Consider the following 18,448-nt stretch of genomic DNA (forward strand, 5'->3'; position numbering starts at 1 on the left):
GCTTTCTTACATTGGGCTCTACACTGGGATAACTATTTCCTTCATGAGCAATATCTTCGACAGGTCAGACTGCAGGTGTTGTTGCTTTATACTTCAGGCAATTAATTTCGCAATGCTTTGGGAATAATTGCAGATCCTTCCAAAATTTCAGACGAACACACGAAATGTAAAAAAAAAACAAAAAACAAAAAACAAAAACAAAAAAGAGGCATAGTATAAACAAAATATGCCGATTAAGTTAACATCAGCTCGTTGCACCTTTTAAGTATATCGAAATTAAGAAGTGAAAGCAAGAACGCAAAGAGTGACAAGGGTGAGAGCAAAATAAGAGTAAATCGTCCAGATAGGAAGAATAGAAGCCGATATGATACTCACTGGTATGTATTTTACCCGAAGTTTCCTGGATGGCATCTTTCATTGCGTTGGTTCGAAACACAAAACTATAGCATATATGAACGATACTAATGATAAAGAAAGCTTCTTTTCTTCCGATTTATTACAATGGCAGAGTAAATAGGTACAGCTGCTTGTCGCTGGATGCAAAGTCCAACTCTAGAATCACTGCATCGTGTCTAACTCACGAGATTGATTTCAGCATCTCTCGCGACGAAAATGTAGAGTAGGTTAACCACTGCTCTTTCCCCGGAGTGACGGATGGAGATTATGTTCCATCGAGGGAGACCACTTCGCGCTCGAACAACGAATGTTTCAAAAGCTCGTGATTGGCACTATGCATTCAACGACGTGATTCGTCCAAACATTGAGCGTGTTTCGCATTTTTTTATAGCTTCATGACGGCCATAACACGAGTTGCTTAATCTAAGCTTTCACGACTCTGTGTACCCCCTCTATCAGGCATGGGACTGATAGTCGTTAATTAAACAGAAATTAAGGACCCGCTGTATGCAATCACACTTACCGTTAGCTGAGCTACGGCCATGGTTTACGAGGGACCATTCTCGCAGTGCTCTAAAGGTATACCGTTAACACTATAGAGAATAAAAGGGGAGTTGTGTACTCTGCTGCACTGAGAGGAGTTATATCGCAGTACACCGGTCACTTTGTTTGACCAGCGCGAAAGGCTATCATCGAAACAAGGTCGACATCATGTTTCTGAGTTGTTAATGTGATAAGGGAAGACTAATGAAAAAGTTGGCGTCATATCATGGCGCTACCTCCGTGGTCAAATCAAAAAGCTTGGGTGCTAATGTGATTTCGCGATTTAACTGCAAATATGTAATTCATGTCTTTAAGCCTTTTGACTCATCGTTTTTAATTAAGTATATGCTATTTAAATCGTTGGTCTAAACGATGATTGTATAGATATCAGCAATATAAAGAATTTCTTGATGTATTTTTATTAGAGTCCAGGCCACTATCCCATAGTCAAGCCTTGCTTACAACGGAGGTCTCCTGCATCGATTCTTTGTTTTATTCTCCGTTGGCATGATGCAATTTGTCACAAGGTTGCATAAAAGAAGTCTATATCTCAGAATGAAGTTACAAATCGTCACTTCATATAACCATTGCCTTTTGTTTCTGCACATCAACTTGTATGCCACTTCATCGTCAAGTTTTAGTTCACGTTTTCGAGGAAAATGCATAAATTAGGCTAATGAAAAACTGAAACAAACAGAATGATAAGATAACATATTTCATATCAACATTTAGATTAGTCGAAGTTGAAGTGAAAAAAAAAAACCCTATTCGAACTACGCATGAAGTCAAACATGTCTTGGGCAAAGAGATACACTTGACCCTCAGAAATTACACCGTAAGTCTCTCTGTGTATTTGTCTGCTTGTTTTCCTTTGTCTCATCACGGGTTTATATCCGTCTGTTAAGGTGTTAAGGATTTTAATCTTCTTGTAACGATTATCGGTGACATTTGCCAGAAATGGTGAAACAAAATTATTTTCTTGCATACTTCATGTCATGAATTAGAACAATGCGCATCTAATATTGTACATCTTCTAGTTTTATATTCATCTCGGGATTGAGATATACACAGAGTCGTCTTTGATCAAAATAAAGATCTTGTTCAGATTCAATGCCCTCTTGTGAGGGTAGACATGGAGACTAACAAAAGAAAAATCGGTCGCCGAATGCCAAACTGGTAATGCAAAATCACGAATTTATGAAGAAAAAAAAAAACCAATAATAATAAACGCCTGGAGATGCGTCTGAATCATTTGTCTTCTCCTTTTCCAACTGGAGGCAACTTAAGTGCTTCGTTCTCGTCAAGAATCTTTTGGATTGAGCTATTCATAGCTGGTCAGGTGTCCTTGGAGTGGTTAAAGCACCGCAGAAAGACGGACGTGGTTGGCTCTTGAAGACCCAAAGAGGTCTCATACTACACTCGCTGAATTGATCTTATGCCGAAGTTTCTCCCCTCTTATACTTCCTCTTGAAAATTCTCTCTTTGGCATCACACTTTGCAGAATGAAGTCAAACTGATGGACGTCTGCTGGGTGATAAGATAGTCTTTATTCAAAGTTGTATCGAATTCTTATTTGATACGCATTGATCTTGTCCATTGCGCGAAATACTAAAATGAATACGCAATAGTCAAATTCATAAGATTTTGCAAGTAATTAAAAGTTTCCACTAAAGGCCTAGTCTATTTTCATCATATTCATTAATTTCATCTGCTTTGCCTTCTTCATAATTGTCACATTCATAATTATGATACGACCGAAATGAAAGCGAGCAATAATATATCTAAAACAATGACATAGAATATCAGACGCTTTATTTGAAAAAGAGTTCAGTGCCAAGCAGCGTACATAATAATATTATTCAGATTCTTTCTTTAAAGTGGCAAAAAGAATAAAAAATAGATTTGGCGGCTTTCGCAAACGCGATAAAAAGCTCGTTAAAATTCCTTTCTCATCATGACAACTCGAGCGGCGCCCACGAACCTGTCCCTCCCAAATCAAACAGTGAAGATATGATTCAGACTGATCTCCTCGTAGATGATAATGATGACCAACACTACACACACAATTTAGCTTAATAACTCGACAGAAATAACGATAAAGAAATATAACTCGACAGGTTTGCTCGTTATCTGAGCAGCACATCGGTTTGATAAATACAGAAATTAATAATGCACACAGTTTTTGGAGCGTGAGCAAGCAATCAGGTGCGCCTGTCAATAGTTAAACAAGTCCCCAATCAGAACCTGATTATCAGTTAGTGATAGAGTTCAGGGGAAAAGTATTGCATTATACAAACATGCAAGCACACACAAACACTCACACACACGCATACGCATATTGTGATATAAAATATATATATGCGTATTAATGTGCATGTATATGTACATAATAGTTATAGAGCTGAAGAATGTTATGTAAATAATAACTCTATAAAGATATATATATATATATATATATATATATATATATATATATATATATATATATATATATATATATATACGTATTACATGTATGCGTGCAGTTGTTTTGTTGTTGTTTTTTTTTTCTTGTCATTTTTAGTTTAATGCATTTTCCTCAAGACCTGACACTACATTTCATCATGGTCACAAGTCAAAACAGTGCAAAAACAAGACATGCCACACAAACATTGTCAAAATGAAAAAAGAATATCGCTTATTTTGGTCATGTAGAGACCAACCATCTTATGATAGGGGAGGTTGAAAGTGTGTGCAAAAAATAACAACAAACAAAATGGGCAAGGAAAGAGAGGTTACCAACCTGACTGTGTATTACGTTTGTCTGTTATGGTACAAACAAACAATATATTCTCGGGCTGTTTTACAAAGTCTCTTCTTTCTGTGCAAAGTAGGGGGTAATAATAATGTATACGTATGCTATTTGTGGTCCATCCCATGAATAAAAGCCGGGCTGCAGGCGAATTTCTTTGCGAGGAGAAGGTTAGAATCAGTAGCCATGCAGACAAAACTAACAAGATTGCTTGCCGAACGGCTTAGGAGGATCTTTACACAAAAAGAGGCGTCCAGCGCATGTCCCCCGTTAGGATTGACTCGAAAGATAGCGAAGTTGTGTGTAAGTGGGTCGAAAGCTGAAGCCATGCACGACAACCACGTTTAGACATTTAGATGATGAGCACTGATTCGTCGACTTGTAGTACAGCTCCTTCCAGTGGCGTACCGTGGGTCAAGACATTGGGGGGGCACCTCATGGCAGCAACATCAGAATTGCATAACGTAACAATTAAATGCGAGCGAGCGGAGCGAGCGAGCTTGAAAATTTTGACATTTTACAGTCCCCAAACTGCCGTTTGTAGCTATATATAATAATATATGTATGTATATATATATATATATATATATATATATATATATATATATATATATATATATATTTATAAATTTGCTTTGGAAATTAAGGGGGTTGCACGGGGCGCAACTGCTGGCAGTTGCTGGCAGTATAACATCACGAGAATGGCATAACGATCAAATGCGAGCGAGCGAAGCGAGGGAGCTTGAAAATTTTGACATTTTACAGTCCCCAAACTGCCGTTTGTAGCTATATTTTTTCGCTTAGGAAATTCAAGGGGGGCGCACCGGGTGCAACTGCTGGCAATTACTGGCAGTAATATCTGGAGAATGGCATATAACGGTTAAATGCGAGCGAGCGAAGCGAGCGAGCTTGAAAATTTTGACATTTTATAGACCCAAAACTGCCGTTTTTAGCTATATTTTTTCGCTTTGGAAATTAAGGGGAGGGTGCGCATCGGGCGCAACTGCTGGCAATTACTGAGAGCAACATCAGGAGAATTGCATAGCGATTAAATGCGAGTGAGCGAAGCGAGCGAGCTTGAAAATTTTGACATTTTACAGTCCCCAAACTGCCGTTTGTAGCTATATTTTTTTCCGCTCTGGAAATTAAGGAGAGGGGGCGCACCGGGCGCAACTGCTGGCAATTACTGACAGCAACATCAGGAGAATTGCATAACGATTAAATGCGAGCGAGCGAAGCGAGCGAACTTGAAAATGTTGACAATAGTCCCAAAAACTGCCGATTTTAGCTATATTTGTTCGCTTTGGAAAGGGGGCGCACCGGGCGCAACTGCTGGCAATTACTGACAGCAACATCAGGAGAATTGCATAGCGATTAAATGCAAGCGAGCTTGAAAATTTTGACATTTGACAGTCCCAAAACTGCCGTTTGTAGCTATATTTTTTCGCTTTGGAAATCAAGGAGAGGGCCTGGGCGCACCGGGCACAATTGCTGGCAATTACTGACAGCAACATCAGGAGAATTGCATAACGATTAAATGCGAGCGAGCGAAGCGAGCGAGCTTGAAAATTTTGACATTACAATCCCAAAACTGCCGTTTGTAGCTATATTTTTTTCGCTTTGGAAATTAAGGAGAGGGGGCGCACCGGGCGCAACTGCTGGCAATTACTTACAGCAACATCAGGAGAATTGCATAACGATTAAATGCGAGCGAGCGAGCTTGAAAATTTTGACATTTTACAGTCCCCAAACTGCCGTTTGTAGCTATATTTTTTCGCTTTGGAAATTAAGGGGAGGGGACGCACCGGGCGCAACTGCTGGCAATTACTGACAGCAGCATCAGGAAAATTGCATAACGATTAAATGCGAGCGAGCGAAGCGAACGAGCTTGAAAATTTTGACATTTTACAGTCCAAAAACTGTCGTTTGTAGCTAATCGCTTTGGAGGGAGAGGGCGCCCGGTGCGCCCCCTGGATCCGCCACTGGTAGTCAAGGGTGTCGGTTTATGTTCATGATTGGGGGAGGTATGACCAGCGAGGGGGCGTCGAAGTGACCAAGCGGGAGAAGGATGTCCAAAATCTGCACTTTATGTAGAGCATCCCCTAATTTGTTTGTGTTTGTGAGTGTGTGTGTTTCATATAGATGGAAAAGTTAGGAAATAGCCAAGGTCAAGTCTTATTATTGGCAATGCAAGGCATTTTAATATAGACTAGTATGTAAAGCAACACTGCAAAATCAATGATCAAGCTTTGATAGCAAATGTGTACAACCTATCAAACATCACATTGCGCAACATTGCAGCGACTCTTTTTGCCATTCCGATGTTCTGAGTACACTGCGCACATCCTGCTTGTATTCAAAATGCCAACCAGGAATCACACTGAATCACAATCTTTTGTCGTCTCCGGGCTTTTTGAACAATGTTTCACTATAATACCTCTTTAATTATATGGTTAAAAGAAATCTTAGAAAAATATCTTTTTTCTTGATCATCCTTTCATGTCGATTTCAAAAGCAGTTTACTAACCCTTGAATTACCATTTTGGTAGGTTTTTTTTTTTTTTTTTTTTTTTTTTTTTTTACCAGCGGATTGGGGGGGGGGGGGGGGCACGTGCCCCCCCCCCCCATGCCCCCCGTAGTTACGCCACTGGCTCCTTCTTTGACTTTATTAATGGGGTGGTAGACACTTTAGGCTGAGATGGGGCATGAGGTTACCAACATTTTTGTGAGATAATGAGACACCTCTTGCGAAATTTAAAACAGCACATAATTCAAGAGAAATTCAAGGTTTATTTGATGAAAATTGGCTTTGAATTGTCTACGACATACAAAACAAAGCGATCTTTATAAAAGATGGTACCCACCTTTTACTAGGATCGCCTTGTTTTACATTTGATTTTAGATATATCAGCTATTTAAAAACCGGTTTTTATCAAATACTCATGATCACATGTATTTTTGTTAAGTTACGTTTTTTAAATTATTACAAATTATGTTCTGTTAATGCATTGTATATAATTTTCCCTGTTTGTTTAATGGAAATGAAAATAAAGTTGAATTAAATTGAATTGAAATAAACTTTGAATTTCTAAGAATTGTACGCTCTTTTAACATTTGATATCATTTACACTGCACGAGTAAACACAATGTAGGAGATGCGCCCCGTCCAACTTTTTTATATTATATTATTATTTTTTTTTCTTTGTACTCTTTGAAAAGCTAGATATAGAATAAAATCAAACACCTCGATCCGACTTGCATCTCTAAACGTTTTCTCTGCACTCCTTACTTTGAAAAGAAAAAATCCTCGATTACTAAATTTATCGCGCAGTCACCTTCAAATGATATAGATTATATAAGATAATATGAATTGGGAGAATTGTGATTTCCTGTAGCTATGGTCTTAATAGCATATTCAATATTATCACAATCACCATCAATCATCACCACCACAACCACCAACACCACAAACACCATCATCATCATCATCATCATCATCATCACTACCACCACCATCATCATCATCACCATCACCATCACCACCACCACCACCATCATCATCATCATCATCATCATCATCATCATCATCATCATCATCATCATCACATCACCAATACTTGGCTTATCATCTCGCTTTGTTCACTCAGGGATACCTCATCAAGGTTATATCATTTTCACTACACTTCCTGACGGCCTTGTCATCATCATTAATGATTCATGAGGGACATTACATCCTTGTCCGAGGATGAACTCGCTGGAGAGATCTTTCTGTTGGTTTTCGACCTCCAAACCAATTTTCAAACCATGGATTGGCCAACCATATTTTTTTTCGTAATACTCTTGCATTCTGTGTCTAACTGATACTTTGTCTTACTCATTTTCAACAAATGAAGAAGGATTAATATCAGTAGTGTTTTGCTAATTAGCAAGACGATACAGAAAAGGATTTTCAATTTGTTTACTCAGTTGTTTACTGGCACATAGCAGTAAAGAATAGTTGTTTGTTTGTTCCTGTCGCTTTTTAATTTTTTTAGCTGGCTCAATGAAACGAAGATGATTAGACACTACTTGAATCTTCTTTTCCTCACCACCTTTCTCGAAGATATGACCGGTTGAAATGGTTAGTATTCTGTTGATTATACGATCAAAATCAAATCAAATCGAAATGTGAAATACTATATAGACTCCGGGCATCATCACTCTCACGGTGGTAAGAGGCTGTTTCTGCTTAGGGTATCATTTACAGGGCATCAACAAACATTTCAGCAAAAGACGGACGCTGCATATCAAAGAATACGTCGTATTTTGTTTGCATGCGTTCGAGGCAGTTCGAATAAACAATGATTTTATATATAAAGCAACATCTCCAGAGGGTATAGATGTTTGTTATTCGGATGGTTTGTTGATACGAGAATGAAATAAGGTTCGTTATTCCGAAGGTTCGTCATTCACATACACACAAATTCCCTGTAACTAGATGTTCGTTAATCCAAAAATAAGTTAAAGTCCGTTAATCATAAAATGAGAGGTGCGTACAAACCTATCTTCGGAATTACGAACTTTATTTCGTTTTCGGATTCGCGAACCGTTGGAATGATGGACGTTATTTCATTGTCGGATTAACGAACCTTCGAAATAATAAACTATAACCCTCCAGAGAAACAACAATGTTTACCTCGGCAACTGTCCTGTCCATCTCCGAGCAAGGTAGGTCGACAAGAAGTGACGAAGGCGGTCAATTACTGTCCGAGCTTAAAGACAAATGTCAAAGGTCCGGCCGTGCTCCGACCAACTTTGCGTTCTCCCGTATTCTCTAGCGCCCCCCTCCATTTGATTTATTTGTTAAGATCTTAGCATCCAGGCTCCAATCGAAGACACACACAATGATCGATGTTTGCGATGATAAACCGGAGCCTCGGAATTCTAAGGAATTGGGAAGCAAGGAGGGATCTTCGAAAAGACATGCGATGGTCTCCTGACAACGACAGCGAATGATTGTTAATGAAGTCAAGACCACTGGTAGCAACGGATTGATCATGATAGTAGGACCCTCTATCATACGTACTGTCATGTCCACAGCAAGATCCACCGCGAAAAACATGCACGCATATTGATATTCTTCAAATTTTGGTTACCATTAAGTATGGGAGCGGTGACGTAAAAATTTTTAAGTTATAACATTTGATGCATAGTGTAGGTCAGTTGTATCACTAAACATCCTATTATGTAAAAAAAAATTGCAAAAAAAAAAAGAAGCCTAAAACATAAGAGACATGACTAGTTTTCTCAATTAACCATATAGGCCTAACTGTAGACGGTTTATTCAAGAAAAAAAAAACGATAACTATTGTCCACATTTTGTATATTTGACATTGATTACACTGATTAACTTTTTATATTGTTTGTTTCTATCCTTAACTCACATTTTAGAACTATTTTGAAGCACTAAAGGTGAGGTTTTGTTTCATCTGCAAATGGTAGTTAATGCCTTTAAATTGGAGTTGAAAACTCTTATTTTGTTGAAAATCTTTCACATTGAACTTCACTCTGCTATCGCTCCACATAATGATACCCGACACGTTTGTGGGCAAATGGAAAGTGACTTGATAGTATGTTGCTGTTGTTGTTGATTTTTAAACGACTAGCTACATGATTTTTCTTAGGACCCATCTGAATAAGTAAATTTATAAATGGTAGACACTTAAAGAGATTATCCGCAATCTTTATGCCTGTGTTGCTTTGAAACATGTAATCTCTTTAGGGGTATGGAAAGTGTATTGAATCCCTCAGAATATCGAGCCATTTCTTATCGTTCTATACGAAGTATGGAAGAAGTGAAGTGCAGTTTGTTTTTACTTGCAGACTAACAAACTAATAATTCGTGATTATATCAAAGACCTATGTTTTTTACGACGATGACTTGGCATTGACTGCCTTGAAAATTGTCTCAATATTCTCGATTCTCGTTACCGACAAGTCAATACTCGTACTCATAGATATTCAAACAACCAGAGCACTAAACCAGGGTATATCTTTGCCTTTTGTTTGCTTTTAATTTTCCCCGAAGACAGAATGCTACGGATGTGTGTCAGTGAAAACCTCACTATTTTCCTCAATAAACACTGCGACAAAGTTGAAACGAGTATGTAAAGCTATATATTCCGGAGTCATAAAAATCCTGCTTTCGGGTCCGGATATTGTACGAACTGGTTTAACTCGTCATTCTTTTGTCAAATATACGTTATTTCCCGGAAATACCAATATGATTGGTAGTATACATTTTATGGCATCATAGGCCTACTCCCTCTACACGCACCACTGCTCTGCTGTGGTGTGACGACAATCGTATGATGGACTGACTTCGGCGACGTGAGATTCGGTTGGAATCATTTTGTCAAGTTACAAAATGTATACATTTTCTGGTCGTACCATCATAGATTTTCATGTAAACATTCGCAGAGGATGACGAAAAAAATAAATCTGCCTAATTAAAATTGTCAAATGGATCATTGGGTCTCGCATAATACGGTCAAAGCTTTGTGCGCGCTATAACAATGTGGGTTTTGTTGTGTTGCTGTAGTTGTAGTTGTTGTTGTGGTAGTAGTAGTAGTAGTAGTAGTAGTAGTAGTAGTAGTAGTAGTAGTAGTAGCAGTACTAGTAGTAGTAGTAGTAGTAGTAGTAGCAGTAGTAGTACTAGTACTAGTAGTAGTAGTTGTTGTTGTAACGAAACCAGTAACAGAGTATCCAGCAGCTTTTGAATGGAGTTATTGTATCGTGATTATCGTCAAGGAGATAGAAATGCAGTGGCTGAATCATCGTCTAAAAGGCTGGTTTTTATATCATATTATTTTCATTTACTAACCCAAAGGCCGTTGTGTTGACCGATGACACCATCACAAATTTGCATATCTGCATAATAGTACAATTTGTTTGAGACTGTTGCGTGGAGCCATGAGAAACTCTCTAATTCCAAAATGTCTTAATTAATGTTCTAGTTAATCGCGATTCTACTATTTGGTTTTCTTTTACATTCAGTTATTTGCAGATATAATGAAATTGCACTTCATGTTGGCTTGTGATCTACCGGAACCTAAGAGCATAATACCAACACTATATACACACTAAGAAATCAGGGTTCAAAATTGAACCTCTAGGCGTGATGCAATAGCAGCACCCCTTTTCCCTCAAAATTTGAACCCCTGTCTAGGGTTCAATTTTGAACCCCATAAAAATGAACCCTTTTCCCTCAAAATTTGAACCCCTGTCTAGGGTTCAATTTTGAATTCCATAAAAATGAACCCTCTGAGTTCAAAACTGAACCTCAAGGTTTATTTTTTGCACCCAGGCAGGTTAAAAATTGAACCTCTGAAGGATACATTGTTTAACCTCAAGCTTGTAAAAAGGTTCATTCTTCCACCCAAAAGGGTTAATTCTTGAACTTTTCAGATATCAAAATTGAACCCTTTGCGGTGCATGTACGCTCCCTGGTTTTTATTTTTCCTCCTTAATGGGTTACATATAGTATATATATATATATATATATATAATACATGTATCAAATAGACATATATATAATATACAATATTACATACAATATTATATATATTATATATCCTGCTGAAATAATGGAGATGTTCAAGCTTTTAAAGTACAGCACAGTGTTCACAGTTGTTCAATCAAACACATACTCCTTAGCAATGCCAACACATACTCCTTAACAATGCCACCACCAATTCATTGTACATGCTGCTCATACTTCATGTTTGGCACACACTTTGTACAGAGAAATTAAAACATCTCTGCATCACAGATGATTACATTTCATGTTTGTTTAATAAAGTCTTGGGATGATAAAAAACGAGGAAAATTAAATAAAGAGAAAATCCCCATTTTCGTACATTATCTAAGTACAGTTCATCATTTGGTACATACAAACTTGTCACTTTCATTTGTCAAGATGGATGCATTTCTGCATTCTCACAAAAATGCACATTTATTGATTTTATAGGCTAGGTTTTTATCATTCAAAACAAAGATTAAGTCAAATCAAGTTTTTGCATTATAATGTAATACATGTACAATAGAAAAAGTTAAATACAATACATGTACATAACATATACTCATACAGTAATGACATACAATGTATATTCAAATTTTGTAAATAAGGGAAAACAATATTCCCTGATGAAAAAAAGAAATGTATCAAAGGTCTGTCATTATATTATCATTACATCATTTTATTTCCCTATAAGAATTTCTTTATGACAAAAAATAAACATAAAAATCTCCCCCAAGCAGAAGAAAAAAATGAAACATTTGCAATCCATTTCTAAAGAAAGCAGAGCTGTTAATTCCAGATGTTGCATGTGCAAGCAGTTACAACACAGTGAATTCAGGTAAAACAAATAAAACAGTCGAAGAAAAAGTATACATGTACATTACAAAACCTTCATGGTTAGTTTCCACATGCATAGAAGGAAACAAAATGGCCACAATACTTTCCAGCTACATGTCTATGCAAATGAATGAAAATACTTCATAAATTAAAGATTATCTAGAAACCTTCAAAAAAGATAAAGATCATTAACAAGTAATCAAAGCACAGTACACAAATATTAGTAGGATTTCCGTGAACACATCTTTACATGGCTAATGTTTACATACAATAATTGTAAAGGTTAGTATCCTCACCTGTTACATAACAGATGGAAAAGAAGGATACCAAGTTTGCTGAAACTGCAATAAAATATATAATCAACACCACTAATACACACACACATGCAAATTGTGACAAGCAAAAAAGGAAAAAGGACCCCCCCCCTCCCTCCTTCCTCTAACAGCATCCAATTAACCAAAAGTATGGGGATATGTCTATTCCATCGATATAGGGATGGCATTTGTAACTAGAATCACATTGTATATAGTACGAGATATGATAGAAGACAGAGGAACACTCAGAGATAATAGTACGATAGCATAGGCAGGATAGGAGAGGCATAAAACAGGAAGGTACAGGAATTGTCCAGCTTTATACAGAAAGCTTGAATGATACCACTGTACTACAGTGTAATTCTCAGTGCTGGCTCAAGGCTAAAATTCATCTTCCACCCAAAACATCAAAATGCAGCTTATATTCATAAGCGAGAATGACAAGAAAACCAAACTACTCTATTATAGCTGCAAGAATTTCTATAACAACCTCGAGGATGATAGTACTGTACAAAGTGTCAGCATAAAAAACAATACATTTTTTTTTGTGTGTTTTAGTCATTTAGGCAGAGGATGATACACAATGCAAAGCAGATACAAGTATTAACTCATCATCGTACAAGTAGCCACAGGGTTGTAAATCTACAGTGATTTCTTTAAAATCATTCCATGAAGTGTTCTTCACAATATTACCTGCCAGTATTCTACATTGATTTTATGAAGACTGTTTCAGACTGTAGTTGATTGCCCTGGACAAAGGTTTCATCATGGATGCATCTGTAGAACTGAGTGAAGTGGTAGCGATTCATTCCACGAAGACAGCTGAAGAAGGTGCCTCAGTCATGCAGAATACCTGGGGGAAAACAACAACAACAACAAAAGTGTTACACTCTCCTCTGTATAGTGATACAAAAATGTACAATATATCATACATTTATTGAGAAGATTAATTTCTGGGAAGAAGGAAAACACCAAATTGAACATTTCTATGGGTTGCACTTTCCTGACAAATCACAAGCACAACACACTCTACACACCCTCTTAAGCTTAAATTTGATTGTAGGGTAACAATCTCAAAGCAATGCTATACTACATGTACAATGTAATTCTAGAACTTTAATAGACCATACACTCTACACTGAAAATTTGAAAATGTTCTGCCATCTGGATGAAATATATGCCAATGAAGAACAGGTGAAGTCAAAATTACTTGTGGGGGCCATCAACCCTCTCCATGAAAAAGGCCCTACTGATCATGTACAGAGTTTTCACATTCAATGCAAAAATGCAGATTAACCTTGAACTGGGAACAACTGTTGATTGAGAGAAGAGAGATGACCAGTCCAGTCGTATACTGGGACAAATGTCTTGTCCAGGATCATCCTCCTTTTATGTTGATGCAGTGACTGCATCAGCAATTCGGTACAGCGTATTTGGCCCAGTATACACTGGACTCCTGTTATAATGAGGTCCTCAGGGCCTACAGTTTTCTTTCGTTTTATCAAAGTTTTGTTACAACCAAACAAGTAAACAATAAAGCAACAAATGTAGAGCCAATAACATTATGGCCTCAAATTCAATTTTGTTGTAACGTTACTTATTAGAACATGAGTGCACTGTGTGTATGTATAAAGATTGATGCATTAAAGAGTTCCATAAATAATACATCTGAACATACAATGCAAAAAAAAAAATGAGGCACAGCAGTTTCGTGATCAACTCACAGTATTGTTCTTTGGCAGATCCATTACAGGTCAGTTGCAGGTTAGGTGGCAGCGACATATGGCAGCAGACCTTTCCGGACTTTGCGAAATGTTGGCAAGGTTTATTTCTTCCTTGGCGTTGTAGTGTTGCGATTCCTGCGTTAAATCTATTAAGTACAAAAGTAAACCAAATACATGGTATGTCATCTTTGATAATCCAACTGAAAAACAACAGTAATGTAGAGCTGTGCAAGAAAGAATTGGATGCTATACATATGGCCACAGGAACCAGGGGGACTCGGGCCCCTACTTTTTCGGCACCATACAAAGGAAAACATTATAAGGTGTCCCCACTTCGGGTCCCAATCCCCCCCCCCAACTTTCTTTACCTGAAAGTGTGTAAGTGGCACTAGAAAGAAATACATGTAGATAAAAACCTCGAAGTGTGAGCACCATAAGGATCTGTTTTTGCGCTGAATACTTTTTTATTTTGTTTTGTTGATGTTTTTTTTTTTTTTTTGCTTGTAAGCTGAAACCTGGAAGTGGCACCAGAAGTTGCATTCGCGGCCTTTTTTTTTTTTGCTTGTTAGCTCATGAAACTAGGAAGTCCCCCCCCCCCCCCTTTTGAAAACCTTCCGCCAACAGTGATACAAAGACTCTGCATGGCATACTGCAATTAATCTTACAAGATTAACCATTCCATCTTTGCAACTCTTACAGATAATTAATGCTGCATTTGCAACATTCATAAGAAAACAGTTTTTATATCAAAGGGAGCAAATGTGCATTTTCCTGGCCTGCAGAGAAAACTCACCTTTGCCTTGGTGTCACAAGTAGAGAAGAAGCTTTGACATCAGGTTTCATACCGAGAATACTCCCAGGGAGTAGGATGCAATTCAGCGCAGCATAGTCCATAATGAAACAAACAACATCCTTCATTTGCTGTAAGGACAAGGATGCTTCAAACACCTTTGACCTGAAGAAAGAAAGAAAGGGGGAAAAGAAAGAAACTTGCAATGACAACACAGAAATTTGAATTTATATTGAACTGTTCATGTGCAGTAGGCCCTATAACAAATCTGCAGGTAACAGTGCCGTCAATGCAATACAAAGCACAAGGGTCTGAGTAACGTACATTTGTTGTACCAATTGTAACCTCAAATTTACCACCACCCACCAGTTTAATATGTAGATCAATGATGTCTGCACAGCGCATGGCGATGTCAATAGGCTATTATATAGATTGCCCACACTTAATACTAGTCTGCTACATGACTTACAACGCTGCTGGCAACTTGTATTTTCACCTCGAAATCAGTATAATTTGACTGTTGTTCACCATGTCCATAGATATAGAGTGTATACAATGTAATGTAGATCTACTTGAAATATCTCTTCTTTGTTTTTGCTTTTTGTTTTTTGTTTTTTTGTTTTTGTTTTTGTTTTTTTTGATAATCAGTACCGATATTCATCAGCTTCACACCCTTGCCACACTGACACAGCTAAACCTTTTTAGTCTAGCTAGTCGGCCACTACATACCGTACAGGAAACTTTTGTACTCAGTCTGCACTGTGTACTGTAATTGGTACTGCACTGCGGCACTGTACAACCAAACCCAAGTAAGAAGGAATTTCTTTCACACTGATGATTACTAGCTGTACCTCCTCTGCCTTAGTACAGTTTGATGCACATTCTCTCATTCAGTGTTTCAATCACCGGTATCCCTCCGTATCATGTCACCGCGGACCGCGACTCTCACATAGCTTATCATGCAGACTGTATCAGGGTACAGGGGCATGCACATATATGACTAGTGACAGTGCGCGATCGAGTCTTAGTCCCATACACAGTTGTAAAAGAGCCCGAACGCTTCGAGTTCGGGCAGGTCGCAACAGTTAGCTTACTGACTCTGTAGACTGTACAGTAAGTCAGTCTCGACTGTCTCATAAGCACATGCAATAGAAGACAAAACAGTATCACAAATCACTATACATTAAACTACCATTAGATTAAACAATGCAAACTGGTTTGCCTTATTTCTTGTCGATCCCTAAATGGCAGTAGTATAGTAACCGTAAAAAGGCCCGTATTACTCCCCATTACTGCATTAGGTCATGTGATTTTACATACACGCGTGAACGTGGTAACAAAGAACGGCACGACAAACGATTGAAATTATTACCGAAGAAATGAAAGATCTAGCCGCACAGAAGCGCAACCCAAATAAGTCATGATTTGTGATCATTTACTCACCTTAATCTTGTATAAATCAGCAAGTCTTGCAACGAGAAAGCCCCGCTTCAATGCAATTGCATGGGAGTTCTAGAACGAATGGAAGTGAACTGTCGCGACGCTTTGCTTTGTGACACGTATGTACACATAGCTTGCTCGCTGTATGCGGTGGCGATGCGAGCTTATAAAAAAAAAACGGAGCCTCGATCGTCTTCTCTGATGTGATTGGTTAATTTCCGGGATTGGCGTGTTAGTCTTTGCTCACGTACTGTTTATGAAACTGGCACGAACAAAAAATGCTATATCATTTTATCAAACACCAACAAACATCTTTATATTGATTGATTTGCAATCTTAAAGATGAACATCATCCACAATTCAAATCACTACTGATACTGCATTAGAAATCCTAACATGTTTGAACGCAACAGTATGATCTAGATTTTTGTAGCAGACTAACTCTTCTATTTGGAGGTTCAAAAATTAATCTTTCTCAAAAGTGAACCCCTTTCGGAGTAAATAGCACCTATAGAAGTTAAATATTCAACCCTAGTCCACGCAAGGGTGCATTGGGTCAAACTCAACCCCAAATTGAACCCTGATTTCTTAGTGTGTAGAACATTATGCGCACGGGTAAATGCAGCTTATTTCTCCCGATCTGCAATCAGGGCACGCTGCTAATTCAAAAACATTCTCTGTTTAAAAGAACATGATACACACAAGGTCATGTTAGGTTAATCGAAGGCGCCAACAGCAGGTTGCTGGATTTGAAAACATCGTCTGCTTGCCTGGTTTCGATGTTTGTAATTATTGCGGGGAAAGAATGCATGGTGAATAGTTGATGAAAGGAAGTTTGGGGACCACCGTGGGGTGGCTATACAGTCGACTTTCACTGGTATCAAGTTTACTCACACAGAATGTGTGTGTATGTTTGTGTATGTGCGTGTGTGTGTGTGTGTGTGTGTGCGTGTGCGTGTGCGTGTGTGTGTGTGTGTAAAGCTATATATTCTTTATAATTATAAAGCTATATATTCTTTATAATTATAAAGAGATACTGAGTAAGATTAAAAGACTTTTGGGATGGTGGAGACAAAGAGATTTGACTGTAATGGGAAAAATATTTTTGCTCAAAACATATGCTCTGTCTAAATTATATTATGTATCTTCATCAATAGAGGTTCCAAAGTGGGTAGTGGCAGATATCAATAAAATTTGTTTTGAATTTATATGGAATGGTAAAGATCGAATTAAAAGGGTTATTTGTTATCAGGATTATAGTGAGGGCGGTCTTAGAATGACAAATTTTGAATTGTTTGTTAAGAGTCAACGAATTATGTGGTTGAAGCGATTGTTATATGGTGAGAAGCTCATGGGATGGAAACTTTTCTTTGATTATATTTTTAAGACTGCGGGAGGAAGATTCATATTTTTGTGCAATTATGATATACGATTTCTAAAGTTTAATGTACCATGGTTTTATTTAGAAATTTTGAGGGCATGGCAAGAAATGGAGAATAACCGGAATTATCAAGAAGGTAAGATTAATCCAATTTTTTTTAATAATAAGGATTATTTGTGTAAAGGGAAAATGATTTTTTGTGAAAATTTATACAGGAAGAATATTTATTTAGTGAAGCAAATTATGGAAAAAGATCGTATGAGATCAGCAGTATATTTTCACAGGTTAGGATTAGATAGTGAAAATATAGTTAAAGTTTGGGAAATAGGGGAGGTTGTTGTAAGAAGCCAGAAATTTGAGGGAAATATATATGATTTTTATTCTGTTGATAAAGAGGAATATAATATTTCTTTGAAAATTTTTGAGAATGTAATTTTATTGAAAGATGTTTCATTTAGAACGGTGTATGAACTCTTTGTTACAAATTTACAGCAATTGTATGTTTTACGAATGAAAGATGGCCAAAATGATTATTTGTTTTCGAAAAAGGAAATTACACATATATTTTTAAGACCAAGAATGACAACACTTCTAACAAAACTTAGGGAATTTCAGTATAAATTATTGCATGGAGTTGTTTATACAAAGGAAAATCTTTTTGAGTTTGGTTTTGT

At 37.4% G+C, this 18,448-nt stretch overlaps 1 protein-coding gene and 1 long non-coding RNA gene across 2 annotated transcripts in view; both read right to left on the bottom strand.

Moving 5' to 3' along the window:
* LOC140228477 (uncharacterized) overlaps nt 1-18,448 on the bottom strand; it is a 36,738-nt gene that overhangs the window by 15,177 nt on the left and 3,113 nt on the right. The window lies entirely within an intron of this gene.
* Nucleotides 11,732-16,512, bottom strand: LOC140229053 (uncharacterized). Its single transcript, XR_011901267.1, has 4 exons — nt 16,397-16,512; nt 14,957-15,118; nt 14,164-14,309; nt 11,732-13,292 (listed from the first exon to the last, which is right to left on the bottom strand). It is a non-coding gene; the product is annotated as an uncharacterized lncRNA (long non-coding RNA).

The sequence above is a fragment of the Diadema setosum genome, chromosome 5 (assembly GCF_964275005.1).
Source record: "Diadema setosum chromosome 5, eeDiaSeto1, whole genome shotgun sequence".
In the NCBI taxonomy this organism is placed as follows: domain Eukaryota; kingdom Metazoa; phylum Echinodermata; class Echinoidea; order Diadematoida; family Diadematidae; genus Diadema; species Diadema setosum.